Source organism: Lagopus leucura, unplaced genomic scaffold (genome assembly GCF_019238085.1).
Source record: "Lagopus leucura isolate 7727_CA_CO unplaced genomic scaffold, USGS_WTPT01 Super-Scaffold_100002, whole genome shotgun sequence".
Classification (NCBI taxonomy): domain Eukaryota; kingdom Metazoa; phylum Chordata; class Aves; order Galliformes; family Phasianidae; genus Lagopus; species Lagopus leucura.
In genome coordinates, this window is record NW_024962263.1 from 80,740,677 (window position 1) to 80,757,605 (window position 16,929).

A 16,929-nucleotide genomic window follows, 5' to 3' on the forward strand; every position below is an offset into this window, starting at 1 on the left:
CTTTCCCCTTTCCCCTTTCCCCTTTCCCCTTTCCCCCTCCCCCTCTCCCTCTCCCTCTCCCTCTTCCCTTCTCTTTTTCTCCCTTTTTTTTTAACCTCAGACCTAGATAGATTCACCATCTACATGATTCACTCTTGAATGATGGAGGACCTGAATAGAGATAAATAGTCTCATTTCACAGATTAGGGCATAAATAAAAGACTTAATAGTCATAAAACCATTAAGCTTTTTGAAAGGTTTGATTTAAATGTGATGTTTCTGTGTTACAAATATGACAAAATATCAGCAGAGGTTTATAAAAAACCCCAGTCATTGAAGTTATTCTCAGGTACCTCTCTTATCTCAGAAGTGTTTCCTATTTAACAACCAATTTAAACATCATTTAATCTGGTGTAGGAAAATGAACCACCATAGAAATGATGATATTGCTGGGGAAAAAATCTATTGCTAACATCAGCTAGGCAAGAAAACTGGTATCAGTCCTTAACACAACTGTTGCCTAGGGGAACAGAGATTTTTCAGCTTTATATGTGAACTTTTTAAATAAAATTACACACAACTAAAATAAATGTACATTGTTTTATGTGGAAGACAGAAGACTGGCATTTGTTTTGGAAAAGCTCAAAATTTATTGCAAATGGATTAGGCTGATTTGCCCGTTCCTCCAACAGGATCTTGCATTCATGACAATGACAGATCTTCAGTGTGATCTTATTAATCTCTGCTGTGAAATGGACAGGACAATTTGAAGTTGATCTTAAAAGTTCCATGGGTGAAAGCAGTAACACTGTGAAAAGATTGTAATGCAGAACACATTCCTCAATTTTGTACAAGTTGCCTCAAGTCAACATTATAACTGAGTGTAATTTGCTGCGAGTGCATATGGAAAATCAAGAATAAAGTGAGTGTATCTTCATTTGTGCGTATATATTATAGGAGTCTACATTTTTTTAACCTGTACAAGATTTTGAGTAGATTGGATGAGGGGTTGGAACTAGATGACCTTTAAGGTCCCATCCAACTTAACAGTTCTATGATTCTATGATCTGCAGCACAAAACTGTCAAAAAAGAGTAGAAGTTCCACAAAAGTGTCCAAAAGAGAAGGACTTCCATGTTCTGACTCCAGGATACATATGAACTAGCCCAGCCCTCTTAAGTGCTGCACACAACTCGGGAAGCTCCTATCATGCCCAGAGCCAGGAAGAAAGAAAGCACAAAATGAAACATCTAAGTCTAAATTGCTTCACTTTTCTTTAATGGGGAGATAGTACAATTGCTTTTGATCTTTAAGTTCTAAAGACATTTGTGAAGCTTTAAAGAGAGAATCCTAGATGATGGCCTGCTGAATGACTTTATTTTGAGTGAAAGATTCATACTCTAAATTCATAGCCTACACAGAATCATTCTTCTGAATTTTTCATAAAAGGTGAAGCATAATAATTTTATTTTTTTAATCTTTTTAAAGTGTATTTTCATCTGGTAGAGAAGTTAATTTCTTTTTTTAAGAGATTTATGAGTAAAATTACCTCATTTATACAGTCTGCATTGGAGGACATGTTCAAGTTGTCAAGGAAAAGTCCTTGTCTGTTACTGGTGGCTAGGGCACAGCCTAGACTGCAGTACCTCCTGCACTGGCTTTTACAAGAAACCGGTCATTCGGTTTGCAGGTCAAGTGAGCATGAATGTGTACACACTGAATACTTAATATCCTCCCCACATTGCAAGCTGAGCATCCTCTTGTGTGTTGCTGAAAATATATTAAAAGAAACATTCTCCACCTAGGTCTCTTGTGATCTGGTCTACCTCAAACAGACCTGACCAAGATAGTCAAAATATGAAGAAAACTAAGCCTCTCTTGTGATTCAAAATGAATAGAGATCAGCAAATTGGAGGAATTTTCTTATAAGTTTATAGTCATTATGGTAAAATCAAAAATATTTTGTTGGGAGAAGTCAGAATTATTCTAGAAGAATTCCCATGTTTGAGATGGCTTACATTTTGCATTTTTCAGTATGATGTTTCATTTTTAGGGATTGAAAATAGTTTTGTTTTGTTTTCAAAGATTAAGCTTATTATAACAAACACCATCAAAGCAAAACCAGATACTTGTACTAAACCCAATAAAAATGCTTTGGAACAAATATTTTTTAGTATATTTGAGATTTTGATTTTTGCAGTAATCAACACGTTCAAAGAAGATCTTATGAACCAAAAGCCATTTTTTGTGCAACAGTATGTATATGTTTCTGAATACTCCTTGCATAATGTATTATTCCGTTGGGTTTATTTCCTCTGAACTCTTCCTTATTATAATAAAAATGGCACTGGTGAGGCCCCACCTTGAGTACTGTGTTCAGCTTTGGGCACCTCAGTATAGAAAGGACACTGAGTTGCTGGAGCAGGTCCAAAGAAGGGCAACAAGGCTTGTGAAGGGCTTGGAGAATATGGCCTGCGAGGAGAGACTGAAGAACTGGGGCTGTTCAGTCTGGGGAAAAGGAGGCTGAGGGGAGACCTTATTGCTCTCTTCTAGTGTCCAAAAGGTGCTTACAGCGAGAGCAGGATTGGTCTCTTCTCATTGGTGACAGGTGACAGGACGAGGGGAAATGGCTTCAAGTTGCACCAGGGAAGGTTTAGGTTGGATATCAGGAAAAACTTCATTATAGAAAAGGTTGTTAAGCACTGGAATAGGCTCCCCAGGGAGGTGGTTGAGTAACCATCCCTGAATGTGTTTAAAAACCATTTGGATGTAGTGCTCAAAGACATGATTTAGTGGAGGGCTGTTAGAGTTAGGGTAGTGTGGTTAGGTCATGTTTGGACTTGATGAGCTTTAAGGTCTTTTCCAACCTGATATTCTATGATTTCCAGTCATATGATTCTATGATTCTCCTTATCTGGCTCTGGCAATATTCCAGACTGATTCAGGTGTGATCCCATAGTGCAGTGCCCAGTATGGTTTTCACAGAAGTTTTCTTGTGGGAGTTACCACAGTTATCACAGTATTTCCAAGGGAAGTTGTAATACATTCTCAGTTGTTCAAGATTGGTAAAACAAGCAAACAAACAAAAACAAACCAAACCAAATAAACAAAGAAACACACAAATTGGATCATCCAGCAGTTATAAGGAAGGAGATGAAGAAGGAAATTTGTGATTTTGCAGTCATGGGGAAGGAGATGACTGATGAATAAGTTGCATAGCTCCTTGGCTTTGAGTAACTTGATCTAGTGGAAAATGTCCCTGCCCACAGCAGGGGGTTGGACTAGATGGTCCTTAAAGTCCCTTCCAACCCAAATTACTCTGTGAGTCTTTGATTCTGTGATTCCCTAGCTAGATTGGATGAGTCCAATGTGCAGCCCGACAAGGTTAGAAATCTAACATGCACACAGTATTATTAGTGCTTCAGATCTTAAGTTGCTGATGCTAGCACTTTTTTTTTTTTTTATTGCTAAAGCTTATTACCAGAAAAAGTTGTTCAAGAAGTTCTAAGACTAAGCCCAAGATATACTTAAAAGGTTTACTTCATTTTCTATTCTTAAAAGACCATGAAGTGTGTAAATGAACACGCACACACATTTTAAAAAAAAGGTTTCGTTCAGCATAACCATTTCTACAACTGGAGTAGAGTATGATGCCTGAGGTGATGCCTGATGATGAACCCTGATCTACAGTCATGGGTTATATTATCTGAAGATACATTTCCACTGAAGTCTCATTTATTTTAAGTCCTAATATAAAATAATGAGTATTTGTTTAAAGTCGACTCAAGACCAGAACTTATCTCCCAGGGGATATGTGTAATTTTGGTGATAATGAGAAAAGACTTTCTTCCTCTGGAGTGAACTTTACTGGATTTAGTGCTGCATTAGTGTGTTGAGCATCTAAACTGTGCTTATTGGTAATTTAGCTTCTCTTCAGCAGAGCACTAGGGTGTTTCTTTTCTTAAGCATGCAAGTAGTCACAGTGATTGATTTCAATAGGGCTACTCAGGAAATCAAGATGAAAATTATTTCTGCTTATTTCACAGATCTAATACTTCTGATTTTAGAGGAATAAGCTTTTCTGAAAATTGGATTTTAAGACCACAATAATAATTCTAGGTTCTATCCATGGATCCCAAAGCATTACATAAAGATTAGTACTAATGGAATCAATACTGGGAAAATATAGCTGCTCATCAAAATTAATCTTATGAGGACAAATTATATCATTTATCTTTGGCTTAAACTTGCAAATCTATAGAGGATCTCTTGGATGCTTAATACACTGTATATCTAAAAATACTTTCAGTATACTGTTTCCTAAATTGTAGCAGTAGGCAAGGAAAAACTTTGAGGTTATAGTTTTTGTTCTAGTTGAACAACTCATGCTGTATTTACCAAGGTGTTTTTATCCTGAATGACAACAGTCCTGGTAAGGGTTGCCTATACAGGGTGCAGTCTTGCAGATGGAGTGGAGGATAAACTGGTAAACTGCATGTAAGTCATTCAAATTTGCTTCATACTGTGGGAATTCAATGTTGTTTCTACATCAGAACAAAATAAGAATTTTGTTAATTTCATGGCCTCTGCTACCATTTGGATCCTTTATTAGAACTAATAGTTCTTTTCAGGGGCCTTTCTACTTTACTGGGGTTCTCTGATAAGTTTTCATTGCTAATCCCCTAGATGAATCTTACCCAACAACACATACTCAGTATATAAGTAAAGTAATATGTATGTATATATATATATATATATCCATAAAGATTAGGTAAATGGAGTAAATTAAAAGCACAAAGACTGAAGCTCCTGTCTGTCCAGCCACCTGAAAAACTTCTGGGCCTTCAGTTAAAGGCAAACGAGATATAATAAATATCTTTACAAATCAGAAACTACTTGATGTTGGATAACAACTAGCTTTTGGTGCAGGATAGAATAGAGAATTAAGGGAGAAGTTAAATAATTAAAAACATATATATATAAGCTAATAACAACTTATGTGTCACCAGCATTGGAAATACATGTCACATATATTGCAAGTGTATCCCGTGCAAATTAAAAAGACAATTCATTCCTCGGAGTGCCTGAAGAAGGTATTGAGCAAGAATGGGCATCTCCCCTCCATACTCTTTGTTTAAGAAAGACTCTGAAGAAGATAACCATATCAGTATGAACAAGAAGGCTGTTGAGACATCTTGGAGACGACAGGACTGACACCAGATAACAAACAAATTAACGAGTAATTAACAAATGTAAACCTTCTGATAAGACTGTGAACTTGGAGTACCCAGCTAGTGGGGAAACAGGGGAGGGGGAAACGAAGAGGAGGGGAAAAAGCAGAGTATAAAAACTGTCACGTTGTGTCCATAAGCGCTCCTGCTTGCGGGACCCTGCCATTGCAATCGCAAATAAAATCTGCTTTTATCAGAGATACTGTCCTGACAAAAATTATTTGGACATTTCCAACAACACTCACTGCATGAAAGAAAACAACAAACTGGAGAGGACCCAGTGGGTGGCTGCCATGTTGTGTAGGGGCCTGGTGAACATGATGTACAAAAAGAGATTTGGGGAGCTGAGTTTGGACAGCCCAAATAACAGAAGAGGATCTAATTGCTTTTTTCCTATGTATGAGTGGTTACAGAAAAGATGAAGCCAGAATCTTGTGAGGGATTCACATCAAAAAAAAAAAGCCCAGAGGCAATGAACGAAAGTTTCAACAATGGCTGATTAGATTAAAGATTTAAAAAAAGATTAAAAAAAAAAAAAAAAAAAAAGATTTTTAAAAAAAAGGAAAAACAAAGAGAAAAAGGAAAAAAAAAAAAAGGAATAAAAGTAGAAAGAAGAAGAAGAAAAAAGTAAAGCATAAAATAAAGAAAAAAAGTAGAATGCAAACAGAAATTTGAGGAATTTGTTTCCTTGGAGATATTCAAACTGGCTGGACAGATCTCTTAGCAACTTAGCTCAGAAGTCAGCGTTGCTCTGAGTGGAGGGTAAACCAGGATGACTTTTCACCCACCTTGAATCATTCAATGACTCATTGACTCTGCAGTGAGCAGTTAAAGAACTGCAAATTAGGAGAGGTTTTGGTGATAAGATCTTCAGTATGACAGCAAAACCCATATGGAAGTAGGACTTAAGACAGAAATGGCTTTTATAATTCACTCCCCAATCTGCATCCCTTGACAAACAAGTAATAGTCCCATGTTTCTTATGCTGATTCTTTCTTCTGGCTCCATGTATCCATTCACAATTCAATATCTTTTGCTTTTGGTCCCCAGCAGTGCATTGCTGTGGAGGAAGGCAGGTTTTGAATTCAGACTGACTGAACAGTTCAGTGTGAGAACATTCATCTGCCTCTGAAAGAGCCATAAACTGTGATGGTGACAGTGATGGAAACTGAGCTACATAACTGGAATAAAACATGGTGCTCTTTGGAATGAGAATGGGAGAAGGCAGCACAGATCACCATTTGACCGTAAAGCAGCTGTGCCACACAACTAAAAGCAGAGTGACTCACTGATAGGTAGAGGCAGAATTGCAGTTTTACATTTAATACCTAAAGCTTTCATGGAGCAGTAGGAGAGAAATCCTACTCTAAAACATGAAAATTCTTACCTCTGTAGTAAAAAGCATAATGAAATTCTAAATCTGAGCTTTGCCTTAAAGTCACTGGTGGCAAGGAATTAAGACCAACAAAACCAACAACGAAAGAAAATCTCACAGTGACCTTTCTCTTGCAGCCTGTTTCTTCAGAGCTGCAGGGTGATTTGCAGCCACCTGAAAAACTTATGTAATGAGGGTGGCATAAAGACTCCATTTAATATTGTTGTGAAGCAGCAGGGGAGAGAAAGCTGCAGCTGCAAATGAACCTGTTCTTTCCTCTAGTGAAAGTTTTGGTCCAAAGATCAATACACTGAGACTACAAATTAATTGCAATTATGCTAATATAATATAGAAGGATTAATGCCAGTAAATAAATAGGAAAAAAAAAAAAAAAACAAATTTAGGTTTTGGTTCCCTAATAGGATGCCTTTATCCCATCTGGACACACACACTAGAATTTTCGAGGCAGAAAGAAGAAATTTATGTTTAGCTTCTCATTTGAATGTGAGGTTGAAAGACTGATAAAAGCTGCCTGAAGATGGGATGCTGTAAGCAGTGATGGCTGGAGCTAACCAGCCTTTTACTGTGTACAAAACACAAGTAAGAAGTAGCAGTATTAAAAAATGTGGCTTTTTTTTCTTTTTTTTTTTTCTTTTTTTCCACAATACCCAGAAACATTTCTCTGGTGCAGGGTCAGCTGAAACAGAGTTAAATAACAGGACTCAAAATTAGTTGACAAAATAAGTCTTGTCAAACCAACCTGATTTTATTCTTTCAATAGAATGCCTTTCTGATAAAGGTAATTTTGCTAAGAGGGAATGTATATGTATACACAACATATACACAATATGTGTATACACAATTATACACAATATGAATAAGGTATATATTACAAGGGACAAAATTCAGTTACCTAACAACCTAAAAGAGATTGTCAAAAGCAAATTTGGAGATGTCACTAGAGCTTTTCATTGTGAACTGACAAACCTGTCTGAACTGTTGAACGTTTTCATGGATCTTCTGAATACCATAAGTATAAACTACTAATTAAAAACATATATCAGCAACAGAACAGTTCACAGAATATAAATGATGATCAGATAATCATATAAATACATTGGTTTACTTGTTTCATTCAAGTAAAAGATGATTCAATGCAATTAAATCTGAAACTTAGGACGAGAAACACAGACATTTCATAAATATTCTAATAACATTTCCTTCAATTAAATGACTCTGAAAATGTGCTAGAGGTTATGGTATGAAGTTCAGTATCAATTTCTGAATGTGTTCTCTAGCTACAAGAAAAGGATAAGTGCGATCTTTGAATATATGAACAGTGTAAAGTAGTACATGGAAATGAATCATCTCTGTCTATAGTACTGGTTGTATTGATACTGATTTTTTTTTTAATTCTGAATGTTTGCATTATTTGAGGGAAGCTCAAATATGCAAAAAACTAGCCTCAAAACAGTGACACAAAAACTTGCAGGAATGACACGTGTAACAGGACTGGAGAAGGCTTGTTGAAAGGTGACTTGATCACAGAGTGCACAGAGAATAACAGAACTTAAATATTTGTTTAATGCCTCAAGGGGAAGGATAATGATGAAATGAGAAATAACAGTGGGGAACAAAGAAAGCACTGGGACACATCACTGCAGCAGTGGTGACTATGTCTCATAGGGTCATTGAATCGGGGCTGGATGACCTTTGGGAAAATTTGTGTTAATCAAAGCCAAATTATGAAGCTCAGTATAAGGTTAATAAAGAGAAATCTATTCCAAAAGAGACAGAAAAGAAGGCTGGTTGTCAAAATATACACAGACGTAGTTGAATAGAGAATCTTCCTCTCATGTTGAGACTGAAGTACTTGGTATATTTAGTTTAGGGAAGTTTTAAGTAGAAAAATATAAGAGATTTTATTGGAGTTTGGAGAACCTTCTGTGGATATGAACTGCTCATGGATAAGTGCAGGCTTGAGATAGGAGAAAAGTTTTAAATTCTTAAAGTAATAAGGTCCTGAAACATGTCTTCTGTACTAGAGTAATAGTGTTGTTCTGAGGAAGATATTTAGTTTAGGACAATTTTGTGATAAAACAGCCCACAATAATGGATGCTGTACTTTACCATGGGTGTTCTTGTCACATATATGTTCTAATGAAGAATAAAATGGATGATCTGATGGATCTTTTTGCCTTTACACTCTGCATGTTAGTACAATGGAATGTTTCCTGTGCACGTATTCCTTGACATAAACAACTGTCTATGGTATTGTTTTCTGTCCATTTTCATCAGGACATGAGGATCCTTTTGGTAATCTTTCCTTCCTGTTTGTTCTTGAGGACATGAGAGCCCAGAAAATCCCACGGTCTGAGACTCAGCATTGATAAATTCTGCAGTGGTTCTGAAAACTTTAAAAACTGCCCTAAAAGTACACACATGGGAAGTGTTAATGTAAAAATCCTGATTATCAAGAGATTATCAAGAGACTTGGACATACGCAAGTATCTTTAAATTTCTATGTTTATCTGAATGGTACAAGTCTTTGATATCAAATAATAAAACTGATTAGTAAATAAATATTTTGAATAAATATCATGAATTCTTACTTCTTGATTTTTCAAAACCCAAAATATCTACAGAAACTGATCTTATGTTTTGACATTTGTATAGAAACTCTCATTTGAAATCAGAAACTCAGAGACTGCTATAGATGGTAGCAATAAAATACATACATTTTCCCCCATCATGTAAAGAGTCAATCCATATTTTAACCTACTCCTTAATTCAGTTAAATTATTACACTGGTATTTTCAGGGAAAAAAAAAAAAAAAAAAAAAAAAGGCCCTCTCAATACACATCTGTCCGATTTTGTCTGTGACACAGATACAAGATGCATCTTCTGTAAGACTTTAATGCTCCTTTTGCTACTTGGAGGTCTAATTTAACACCAATGGCTTCTCAAATGTCATTTTGAAAATATGCTCTAGCTTACTAATGATGAGTAAGTACGATTGGGGGTAAGCCATCAATGCAGCAATACCCATTAGCTTGACTGAGCCAATTAACACACACATATGCAAAAATTTATACTAGCCTGTGCCTCAAATAAGAGACTTACAGAATTTATTTCCTATACTTCAAGCTTTTAAATTGTTTGAAGAAGTGTATTTTACAACTACAATCATCCCTAAAACTAAAACTGTTTCACTGAAATGTAGACAGAACAGAAAAACACCATTCTGTGGCTTTAGAAACATAAAAAGATTCTTTCATTAACCTTTTGAGCTGGCCAGGGAGCTGTCTAAAGGCTTTGGGCAGAGAACACAGTTTAATGGGCCGATAAGGCAGAAACAGGTGATAATGAGGGTATGACAATGAATACAGAACTCTTGTAAAGAACTGTGAAGATTGTATCTCAGAACAGAAAATGCTGAAAATCTGTTTTGCACATATTTAGAAACTCTACAGTTCATGTGGATTTTTCTTCATCCCACAGTATCTTAGTTTTAATTATAATGAACTACATTTCTAATGTCCTGACAGTCTCACAAAGTCAAACCTGCAAACAGAAAGCTGAAGTAATACTGAGAACTCTTTTTTTTTTTTTTCTTTATTTTTTCCCCTTCAGCACTGGTTCTAAAGCCCAGACATGTAATTTAAACACTTTGTGTAACTGTTTCTATCTTAATTGTCTCATCCTTTTGCTAGCTGATTTGTTCTGTTGACTCAGAAAGGCTAAAGGCTAAGGCTAAAAATGTTTGCATAAAACCAAAGCTGAATCTTTTGAATATTGAACCAGATATGAAGGCAATGTACAGACATACAAAGAGTACACAGAGTTTATTTTGTTAGAAAATGTCTTAGGTTTTAACCTGCCACAGCAACACTATGAAGAAGGTACAGAGAAACTTTGATTTTGAAGAGGATACTCAGATTCACAGAGATGTCAAGTTTCTGAATTCCAGTTAAAGCTGGTTATATTTAAGAACCCAAATATATTGGAAAGTTTTGAGCTGAAAGACTTGTGTACAAGAAGTTTCCAGAGGAATACAAGTTCTCAACCTATGCCTTTCAAGATACACATCATTCCTCATACCTCATAACTAATCCAAAGACAGGGAGCTGTTGGAGAGTGTCCAGAGGAGAGCCACGATCCCGGGCTGGAGCACCTCCCCTACGAAGTCAGGCTGAGGGAGCTGGGCTTGTTCAGCCTGGAGAAAAGAAGGCTGCGGAGTGACCTCATTGCAGCCCTTCAATACCTAAAGGGAGCCTACAAACAGGAAGGGAATCAACTCTTTGAAAGGGTAGATAACTGCAGGACTAGGGGAAATGGTTTTAAGTTGAGGGAGGAAAGATTTAGGTTGGATGTCAGGGGGAAATTCTTTACAGAGAGAGTGGTGAGGTGCTGGAACAGGCTGCCCACAGAGGTTGTGGATGCCCCATCCCTGGAGGTGTTCAAGGCCAGATTGGATGGGGCCCTGAGCAGCCTGGTCTAGTATTGAATGTGGAGGTTGGTGGCCCTGCCTGTGGCAGGGGGTTGGAGATTCATGATCCTTGAGGTCCCTTCCAACCCTGCCATTCTGTGATTCTGTGATTCTGTGAATTTATTTCTCTTTTGCTTCTGCTAGTAGTATTAGAAAATTGTGCTTAATGTGGTCAGTCTTCAAAAGTCTTCTTTGACTAAAATTAATTAGACATCACAGCATCCTCAGAATAACTTACTGTTCTCTGTTTATTAGCTAGTAAACTGAAAGGAGGATTGAAATTATTTTCCCAAAGCCACACATCAAGTCAAGATGAGAACTTGTATTTCCACATTCTCAATTTTGTGCTATAACAGTCTGATTATACTGCCAGTAGTTTATCACCTTGCCAGTGCAGTATTGCTCCCCTAGGTCTCCTTTTTCCTAATAATGGTTAACTTTCAGACCATGTTAAATGCTCAGTAGAAAGGTGGATGATAGGGATTGGCTTGAATTGTTACTCTCAATTTTTACAGTTTTTAAAGATAACATAAATTTTCTACTCTGTGGATGCCTAGAGCTAGGCACCATTATACACCCAAATTCAGGTAGAGTTGCTAAGTACAATAAGGCTGAGTTAAATCAACTGAAGAACTGTTTGTTGAACATCCCTGAAAACTTGGAAACTTTCATTTAACTTTCGGAAGATGGGCATCAAGAACTTACAAATTGAGTTTAGCCTGTTCCAGTTCTTCACCAGCTTCTGAGTCAAGAATTTTTTCTTAACATCTAACGTGAATCTCTCCTCTTTAGTTTAAAGCCATTCCTCCTTGGAGGGTTGGACTAGATCTTAAAGGTCCCTTCCAACCCAAAACATTCTATGATTCTATGATTCTATGATTCTATGATTCTATCACTATCTGCCTGTGCAAAAAGTCATTCTTTCTCCTGATTATAAGCTCCCAAGTACAGGAAGGCCACAGTGAAGTCTCCCGGGAGCCTTCTCCTCTCCAAACTAAACCAGCCCATCTTTCTCAGCCTGTCTTCATAGGGGAGGTGCTCCAGACCTCTGATCATTTTCATGGCCCTCCTCTAAACCCACTTCAACAGCTCCATGTCTTTCCTGTGCTAGTGGCCCCAGGATTGGATGCAGTACTTCAGATGGGGCCTCATGAAGGCAGATCAGTGGGGGACAATCACCTCCCTCTCCCTGCTGATCATCACTCTGTTGATTTGGACCAGGATATCATTGGCCTTCCAGGCTGCAAGTGCATACTGCTGGCTCATGTCCAGCTTTTTGTCCATCAGGACTCCCAAGGCCTTCTTGGGATGTCTGCTCCCTAGGAGTTCAACTCCCAGACCACACTCATATCCAGGATTGCCCCTAGCCAAATGCAGCACCTTGTACTTGGCCTTATCGAACCTTGTTATATTCTCGTGGGCCCATTTTTCAAGCCTGGCCAATTCCTGGATTGTGCCCCTTCCCTTCTACTTTATTGACTGCACCACACAGCTTAGTGTCATCAGCAAACTTGCTGAAGTTACACTCAGTGCCACTGTCTATGTCATTGATAAAGATGCTGAAGAGCACCAGTTCCAAGATGAACTCCTGGAGGACACCACTCATCACTGGCCTCCACCTGGATGATGAACATTGACCACAACTTTCTGCTTATGGCTATTCAACCAATTCCTTATCCACTATATGATCTACCTTTCAAATTCATGTCTCTCCAGTCTGGAGATAAGAATGTGATGTGGGACCATGTCAGTGGCTTTGTAGAAGTCACCAGATATATGACATCAGTTTATCTTCCTTTGTTTATTGATGCTGTCACTCCATCATATATCACCAGATCCATCAGACATGATCTGCCCTTGCTGAAACTGCACATGCTTAACACGGGTTCCAGAAGGAGTAGTGCAGAGAGATTTTCTTTTCCTTTATTCCTGGAATAAAGCCTACTTATTTTTTGACTACGATACCTAACCAAAACCAGCCCAGTAGAGAACACTGGATCACATATGTGCACATAAGTCATTGCACATAACACCTTTTCCATTACTGCAGGGATGGCATAGGCTCAAGTAGAGGAGATACTATGTATAACCCTGCTTTCTTCATCACCACCTTGAAAGCAAAATTAAAATTGCCTCCAGCTATAAGCACAGTGCTGAGAACAGTCCTGTAACTACAGTGATGTCATGGTCCTTTGCAGTGTGAATAGAATCAGTTGCAGGCACAAATTAATATATCCCCTCTGAATGAGGAGTAAGGCAGGGATACAGTGAAGAAGATTGTGAAAGTTGTAAGGATGCTTACTTTTAGTTTTCAAAGCTTCTTCTTCCTCAGAAGATGGCTGGTGAACTCTTTGCATCCGTCATTACAGAAATGACTTCTCCCATTACATTACTGAAATACTGGACAAAAAGAATAATCCAGTTAGTTAAAGGTACTTATCTGTGTCCCAGGTTTTAAATAATCTTGCACACATCAATTTTTACCTTTTTTCTCAGCGTCTGTTACGACCTGATTAGATATGAAGGCTTCAAATTCAGTGATTTAGACACACCAGCATTTTAAATGAAATCAGTAGAAGCACTTCTCTTTTCAGCTTACTTACTGTCTTACATGTCTAAATAGACATGGCTGGATATTGCAGGAAAGTGAACATCCAGATAATATTTTGCATCTGGAAGTTTTGTTCTAAGGCTCTTTTTTATTCAATGAAGTATAAGAATTAGATTTTTGACTTGTCATGGCCTATCAAGATATGTCACGCTAAATTTCCAGCTAATCTAAATCAGCATAGTTCCACGTTACCCAAGGACCAAGGCTGACTTTTACAAATGGAGAATCTGCCCTGCTGCCTTTTCAGGACTTTCAATAAGTTGATTATGAAAGAGCTCCTAAACAATAATTATTCACTGGAATTGAAAAGTAACTTCAAACATAAAATAAATTGGCCAGAATAGGAATCTCTCTGCATTTCCTTGGTGAACACAGTGCAAAATTCATCTTTTTTTTGGGAAACCTGCCTTAGCCAGAAACATCGGATACATGCCTCTGCAGGGCAGCAGAATCATTGTTCAAATCCAATAGCTGGAAGATAAGGACATTCTTCTGGGTGCTGGGAAGTGTGGATTCCATTTCAAATGCACTAAAGATGTCTGTTATGCCCAACAGGGTTCTTTTTAGCTTCAGACTGACCAAGGTGTCCTATAGCCCCAGCAGTGTTTCCCCATGACATGGCCAGCTGGATAAGACAGCTGTTTGGACAGATTCCTGAGTGATCCCAGTACAACCTATGGACTGGTTTCAGCGTGCTCAATTAAAATTGCTCAGTATGTTATGGTTGACTTACAGCAAAAATGAAAACTTGTATTCTTTCACTGGGCTGCTGGAGCATTTTACAAAAAAATAAAAAAATCAAGATTATCTTATGCTTTGCTAAGATATTTGGCAACTCTGCTTGCAGCAGCTTTTGTTCTCAATGGACTAACCAGAAGTGCACAGCACCTACTAATGCCTAAGCTCATCCATTCTTGCTGTTGGCTTTTTCTTTCCAACCTCTCCTTCAAGATCATTCCAACAATGTTTCCCCTCCAAAAACATGAGCTTACTGTTCTTAAAATTAGTTATAATGACTTCACAGCTGTAGCAGAACTAAGACAATTCGAATAAGCAGGTTTCTCACTTGAAAACTAACATTTCCTTCCACTACCAAGTCACTGAAGTGAATCAATAAATTTTGACCTCTACTACCACAAATATTTTGTTATTAACCCAACCACATTTATTATGACTGTTTAAAAACCAAGCACGCATTTATCTGAATCCAGTAGTACTTTTTGCTTTTTTTGAATTCCAGTGTGGAGAAAAAAAAATAAAAGAGACTGATCTTAAACTCAGAAAATTCTATCACTGAGGAAAAAAATATTTCATGGAGGGCTACCTGGTAAAGGCTATATATCTTTGTTCTTCTTTTTTGTCCACACCTCATGCTCAAGTCACTTATATATCTATTTCTGTAGATGACTACGACTTTTCTTCATTTCTTGTTTTTGATGTCTTACTACAAGGTGACAGTAAAAATTCTCTTAAAAATCTGAAACCTGTCCCAAGTATGATCTTTCTTTATATTCAGTAACAAAAACACCCCTGCTATGACACCTGTCATCTAGACATGCATCACTGTCAGTTTGGGATTCCAAAAAGGTTTTCATTTCCTCTGAAACACTGCCCCTCTCACTTTTGGAGTGAACCTTTGCCGTGAGAGGCCAGCATGGGCTACTGACACCTTTACAGCCATCACAGATCAAAATTGTAAATATTTTTTGTGAATATTGAATAAAATACTGCAGCCCTATCTTGAAGCTCTACCTCCCTCAGAGAAATTCCACTGATCTTTCAAAAAGTGAAGAGCCAAATCCTCATCTTGAGTAAATCAAGAGATCTATCATCTCAACAGGAGTTACTAGATGGAATTTTGTCGCCTGCAATATGCAGGTCAGACTAGAATGGTCTAACAGGCTTTTTTACCTTGAAGCTCATATGCTTATTGAGCCATCTCAGTGGAATCACGTGAAACGGCATCAGTTAAAGTTCTGATCAATTACTTCCATTGTTTCTTTCTTTTCATTTATTTCCTTCTTTTCTTTCTTTCTTCTTTTTCTTTCCTCCCTCCCTTCTTTCCTCCCTTGTTTTCTTCCTTCCTTCCTTCTGGTATAGAAATGTTTTATATGGCAATAACTCAATTTAGTAACCTAATTTTTCCTCCTTTCTGGTGGAAAAGATGAAAGCTCCCCATACTAAGATGCACTAAGTTTAATTATTCCCCAGAGATCATTAGGTTTTTGAAAGGGAAAAGGAAGAGATAAATGAAAAGGTCACCAATTTATCCTGAATTTTCTCTCGTGCATGCACACAGTGTGCTTAACACCTTCTGCCTAACTCTTGTATACTCAGTTTATTATCTTACACGTATTTTTTTTTTCAGCATTTCTTTTATTCACATTATAATTTATTCTCCTCAGTTACAAAACTCCGTGATCTTGAAATGGTCGATAATGGGATACTTAGATTTATTTTTAACATGTTTAAATTGTTTCAAGTGCACTGAGAATGCTGAATCAAGTGGTCCTGGAGTAATAGAGTTATTAGCAACAAATGTGGAAGAAAATTCTTCAGTCTGTTACTTTTTACCTTACTGTGTAGACCTCAAGAGACAAATGCACACACACACACAGAAAGTAAATACAATGGAATAAAAATTGAAGGGAAAATTTAAAAATACAATTTAAAGTAAACAATTTATGCGAATTTTGCAATTGTTCCTGAAATATATAGCACAAATTCAGTAAAGTCAGAGCTAAATGTTAAAGAAGCACAAGATTTAGAAATGCACAGTTAAGGCATCCAGGCAACCTTAATATGTGTCAGTGCAATAAGATCAATATATATTATAATCAGTCTACTTTGGTTTTGGTCTCAGCTCATATTAATCAAACCTTTCAGGCCCATGGAGATATTTTTGTCCTTTTTTCTCATTTCATATTGTCATTCTAAGGTAAAATTATTTTCATACTTTATCTGTAGAAAGTCTGATTCACAATGTTTTAAAATTGTTTGGAGAAAGTAAAATAATTCGCTGAGCCTAAAGAGCAAAAGAATAGTCACTGAAACAAGACAGTGAACAGAGCAAAGAACATTTAATGTGAAGGAGTGAATACATGACAGTCTGCATTGATCAACTTCCCTTTGTCTTTCATCTGCATTATATGACACAAACCAAACATCTTTAGGGAAGCTGGTTAGAAATCATCTAAATATCTTCATAATCATCCAGAAATTATTAAATTAATTCATAGTGTAG